A 6,184-nucleotide genomic window follows, 5' to 3' on the forward strand; every position below is an offset into this window, starting at 1 on the left:
GCAGTAAATTATACTCTGCCAGCTGTTTGGCAGACAGCTGGGACCATGATTGTGATGGGGAGGATGGTGGGCAGGAAGGGTCATTCCCATGTGCCTTCTTCCCTATCATAATCACATTGGTTGGCTGATTCTGAGGACACAATTGTTCAGGAAAGGTCATCCCTCTGCACAGTCCTCCCCATTACAATCATGGCATCAAAGTCACTCTTCCTACAGCCCACCAAACAGCTGGTGGGGCTTGCAGGAGCACAATGTACACCTCCTTGATTGTATGTGCCAGTTCTCCCCATGAATGTGGGTGACTGACCAGTGTGTGTGTGTGTGTGTGTGTGTGTGTGTGTGTGAAGTGTGACTTGTGTGTGACTTGTGTGTGACTGGTTATCAGGGACATAAAGTTTGTCCACCCCTAAATTACAGTGATCCATACATTGCCTGAAAGCTCATGCTACGGTTCCTATATGAAGCCAAATATAACATACAACTCAGTGACCTTTAGGAAGGGACAACAAACAGAATTTTAAGCAATAAAGGCTGCTTTTTTAAAAATTACAAGCCTGGACACCTCTATCTCCGGATGGCTATATCCTCTTTGACCCTCACATTTGAGCCTATCCACTCTAGACTATCTTTCTCCCCTCATGCCACAATCTACACACTAGAACTGAAATTGAATTTCACTTAAATGTGAAAAACAACAAATATTTCATTTTCAGTCTGAGTTCCAAAAATTACTCCCTGTGCCTGAAACCCAATTCCAAAGTCCATGTATTCAGAAATACATAAAGTAAGCCTGGAACTATACTCCCTTCCTAATTAAAAGTCCACTCAGACAGTAGAATTCCAATGCTGAAGATGTAAAATTTATGTTCTGGCATCTCAATTTTAATATGCAAATTTCAAATGAAATATTTCCCCCAACATTAATCTCAGATCTAAATCTCTATAAATGTTCAACATTTATTCTACCAAGTTTGGCTCATCTAAACACTGTGTTCTTATTGCATTCACATACTGTGTCTGCCACAATATATTTTAGTCTTTAAGGTGCCTCTGCTGTTTTTGCTATATCATACTGGCATAGTTGCCCCTGCAGAATTTGTATTCATACCGTCAGACAAGAGATGCACTTGGGCTAATTGAGGATGGGAGCTACAGAAGACGAAAAGGCTTTCCTTGTTTCTTAGACCTTGGGGAAGTCTAAAAGGCTCAAAGGTGAGGTTGTGACCCAGTTAGTCTACCCCCTTGGGTCTACTTTATCTCTAACAGTGTATATCACCTACAACAGCTTTATGTCCCTCACACACTCCACAGAAAATTCTTAGTGAGAAAGGAGCAAAAAGGTACCGTTATGGTGACAATGTTGCTGAAGAGCCAGATGGTGAAAAGTGAGAGGGAACACTTTAACTCAGTTGAATTTATTATAATGGTGACATCTGGAGAGCAATAGGCAGACATTCATGACTGCACCGAGGCCCAAACTTTGAATTTAATGTGCACATTTTAAGAAATGCAAATAGCACGGGGGGTGGGGGGAGAAGCAAGTGATAATTATTAGGATTGCAGCGGGTGGGAAGGGGGGGATTTCATAGAATCATAGAATAGCAGAGTTGGAAAGGGCCTACAAGGCCATCGAGTCCAACCCCCTGCTCAAAGCAGGAATCCACCCTAAAGCATCCCCGACAGATGGTTGTCCAGCTGCCTCTTGAATGCCTCTAGTGTGGGAGAGCCCACAACCTCCCTAGGTAACTGATTCCACCGTCGCACTGCTCTAACAGTCAGGAAGTTTTTCCTGATGTCCAGCCGGAATCTGGCTTCCTTTAACTTGAGCCCGTTATTCTGTGTCCTGCACTCTGGGAGGATCGAGAAGAGATCCTGGCCCTCCTCTGTGTGACAACCTTTTAAGTATTTGAAGAGTGCTATCATGTCTCCCCTCAATCTTCTCTTCTCCAGGTTAAACATGCCCAGTTCTTTCATCTCATAGGGCTTTGTTTCCAGACCCCTGATCATTCTGGTTGCCCTCCTCTGAACACGCTCCAGCTTGTCTGCGTCCTTCTTGAATTGTGGTGCTAAGAACTGGATGCAATACTCTAGATGAGGCCTAACCAGGGGCGAATAGAGAGGAACCAGTACCTCACGCGATTTGGAAGCTATACTTCTATTAATGCAGCCCAAAATAGCATTTGGCTTTCCTGCAGCCATATCGCACTTGCATGTCAGTGTATTCACTCTAAATAAAAAGGATTTTACAGACCTGAATGGTAAGGGTTAACCAAGCTCCTGAAATGAAGGGAGCTAATTGCATCAGCCAGGGTGTGCTGATTAGCAGCACCTGGGATGTTGCAGGTCAGGCTGGAAACCCTGTGTGTATATTCTGTAGATAATGTTCATATTGTTGTTGGGTAGTTGGTGAAGTCGGTGGTGGTGGATGGTTGTTAGAAATTATATTTGTTAGGGTGACCATATGAAAAGGAGGACAGGGCTCCTGTATCTTTAACAGTTTTATTGAAAAGGGAATTTCAGCAGGTGTCATTTATATTTATGGAGAACCTTGTGAAATTTCCTCTTCATCACAACACTTAAAGCTGCAGGAGCTATAAGTGACCAGATTTAAAAGAGGGCAGGGCACCTGCAGCTTTAACTGGTGTGATGAAGAAGAAATTTCACAAGGTTCTCCATAAATATAAATGATACCTGCTGAAATTCCCTTTTCAATAAAACTGTTAAAGATACAGGAGCCCTGTCCTCCTTTTCATATGGTCACCCTATCTTTGTGATTAATTGGACCAGCAGACTCTGTGTCTTTCTTCAAACTGGAAGAAGGGAAGCGCGTACTCTGCCATACCGCACCTAATCCTTCCCTCCCCCTAACGAGGTTCTTTTCAGCAGGGGAGGGGAAGGGTTCCTCTGAAACTGCTATTTGGATTGGGAAGAAATTTCCCACTGGAGCCAATGAGTGTTTTCAGGAGTCAATGGGAACATGGCCAGCCCCTACTGCTTGTGGAACAGTGATTTAGTGCTCCCGGAGGCAAGCCATCACAAGCAAAAACAGTTGTTTGTGGAAGGGAGCAGGTTAGTGGAACTCACATAAAAGAGCTCTGCCAACCTGCCCCTTCCCAGGAAAGAGCGTTTCTGTGTGTTGGGGGCGGGGGCTTGCCTTCAGAAGCGCTAAACTGTCATTCCACAAGCAGTAGGGGCCACTTGTGGAACGGAAGTGGTGGGGCTGGCCGCGTGCAGAGCAGAACTCGTGGCCAGCTCCACTAGTGGATGGACAGCAATGGATTCTGCCCAATACCTCAAACACAGACACACGACTATTTCTCTCTGTTTTGATTTTAGGTCTGATCTCCCTGTATTTGGACACTAATTATCACTGCTTTGTTTTCCATATATTACTATTTTATATCCTGATCCTAAACATAAAGGATGCTGTTGAAGTCACTGGCAAAATTCCCACAGATTTTAATGGATCTGGACAGCACTCACTACTTGAAAGCACGTACTATGATTTCATTTTCAACTAAGTGCACAACTACTGCCTCCTTGAGAGCTGGGACTAATTTCTACCCAAAAATTCCAAATAAGGGACCAAATAAACCTGTAGTCCATGCAGAGCTTGAATTGTGCTAGGTGTTGATAATTCATAGACTTGCTTAATTTGTGTAATTTGTACCCATTTATGTCAATTGGGAATGGAATGTGGAAGAACTGACAAAAAGGAAGGCATGCATCAATTAGAGGGAAGTAGTGGAGTATAGGGAATTTGGGGGGGACAGACGGGGTCTCTGCGGGGTCTAGAAAGTCTCCCCACCGTCAAACACTCAAAAAGTTTCTCAAAATACTCTTGGGTTTCTGACTCTGGCTTCAGTAGACAATTTACATATTTTAAAATACTTGATATGCAACATGAGGACTAGACCCTTATTCTATCTTAAATGAATAATAATAATAATAATAATAATAATAATAATAATAATAATTTATTTCTTACCCGCCTCTCCGATTGGATCGAGGCGGGGAACAACAAGCATAAAATACACAAAATACTGATTAAAAACATAGCATACATTGTTAAAAAATGAAAACCAAGTCCCTCAGACAAATGATGTGCCAAATTTCAGATTCTGCATGAAATATGCAAATTCATGTGATGTAATCACAGCATATGAATGACCTGGATTTTATTTTTGAGGCTGGGACTCCATAGCCCATTTTGGAAAGACCAACAGAAAATACTGCCCATAATCTAAAAAGAAAAAGAAAAAAAAGTGCAATTCTTCTGTCACCTACATCAATATAATGCCGTTTTAATGCTACTGTCTTTTAATTCACCATGGCAAATAATAGTCTCAGTGAACCGCCCAACATCTGAGGTTCCTCTTCCTTTCCATGTATTATTATTATTATTATTATTATTATTATTATTATTATTATTATTATTATTATTATTTATTTATTTATATAGCACCATCAATGTACATGGTGCTGTACAGATTACACAGTAAATAGCAAGACCCTGCCGCATAGGCTTACAATCTAATAAAGTTGTAGTAAACAATAAGGAGGGAAGGAGAATGCAAACAGGCACAGGGAAGTGTAAACAGGCACCGGGTAGGGTGAGGCTAACAGTATAGAGTCAGAACAAACTCAACATTTAAAAGCTATAGGGAAGAGAAAAGTTTTTAGCTGAGTTTTAAAAGCTGTGATTGAGTTGGTAGTTCTCAAGTGTTCTGGAAGAGCGTTCCAGGCGTAAGGGGCAGCAGAAGAAAAAGGACGAAGCCAAGTAAGGGAAGTGGAGGTCCTTGGGCAGGCGAGAAGCATGGCATCAGAGGAGCGGAGAGCATGAGCGGGGCAATAGTGTGAGATGAGAGAGGAGAGATAGACAGGAGCTAGACCATGAAAAGCTTTGAAGGTCAGCAGGAGAAGTTTATATTGGATTCTGGAGTGAATTGGAAGCCAATGAAGAGATTTCAGAAGTGGAGTGACATGGTCAGAGCGGCGGGCCAAGAAGATGATCTTAGCGGCAGAGTGGTGGACGTTTATGTAGGATGTTTGTAGGATGTTTTAATAATGTATACTATGTTTTTAATTCAGTTTTATGTATTTTATACTTATTGTCGTTCCCCGTCTCAATCCAAATGGAGAGGCGGGTAAGAAATAAATTTGATGATGATGATGATGATGATGATGATGATGATGCATATGCAAGGGGGCAAAACCTGTAAGCAGTCCTACTGTCTACTTTGAAAGCTCTATAAGCCTGCATTTCAGCTTTGATCACATTTCCTCCTACTGAATAAGACAAACTGGCAACCTTCACTTGTGTGAGAGAAGGGTTAACTTTTGTAAACAGCATCATTGTGGCCAGAGTATACTCAATACTTTTATGAACCAGGCCTTGTTTGATACACTGATGGATAGCAAAGGAGGAAATTTCTAATTGGGCAGTGAGGGACAGGTTATTGGAACAACAGCAAAACCCACAAAATTCATGGAAGGACAGTGTGACTTTCAGCATAAGCCAAGCTATCACTGGGTGTTAGTATCTCCTGTTCTTTTTTTATATCCACTGCTCTGTAGTGCTGCTTGAGAAATAAAATACTCATTAGGACATGTGATACCCTGAGGTGCTCACAAGGCTCTCTCTGTCTCCAGATTCCTTGTTTTCTCACTCTAAATTTAAGAAGACCCAGATCCAGATCCAGTTGCTCTACAAGACTAGTTAAAACGTCTATCCAAAACCATTCCCAAGTTGTCAAGAAACCAGTATATGAAAAGGAGGGATGCTTTGATGTGAAAGTTTGAGTGGTTTTCCACTTACAGTGTCAGCCTTCCCCAACCTAGTGCCCTCCAGATGACCAGGACTACAACTTCCATCATCCCCCATCATTAGCCATGCTGGTTTGTAGTCAAAAACATCTACAGGGCACCACACTGGGGAAAGTTGATACACCATCAAGGTGTTTTTTGTGTTAGCGGCAAGTGCTTGGGAGGAGGTAGAGGAAAGAGGCACCATGAAAGACTCAGTAACAGAGTGTGCTGCCATCCCAAAGGAGCACAAAGTGCCTTGGATCCACCTGCCCAAAAGAACATGAATGGCTGTATGTTGCTTCTACTGCTATTGCGCCCTTCTTCCACCTAAAAAGAAACCAGAAGGTCTCTTCCCCCAACACACACACTTTCTCTC

The sequence above is a fragment of the Elgaria multicarinata genome, chromosome 4 (assembly GCF_023053635.1).
Source record: "Elgaria multicarinata webbii isolate HBS135686 ecotype San Diego chromosome 4, rElgMul1.1.pri, whole genome shotgun sequence".
In the NCBI taxonomy this organism is placed as follows: domain Eukaryota; kingdom Metazoa; phylum Chordata; class Lepidosauria; order Squamata; family Anguidae; genus Elgaria; species Elgaria multicarinata.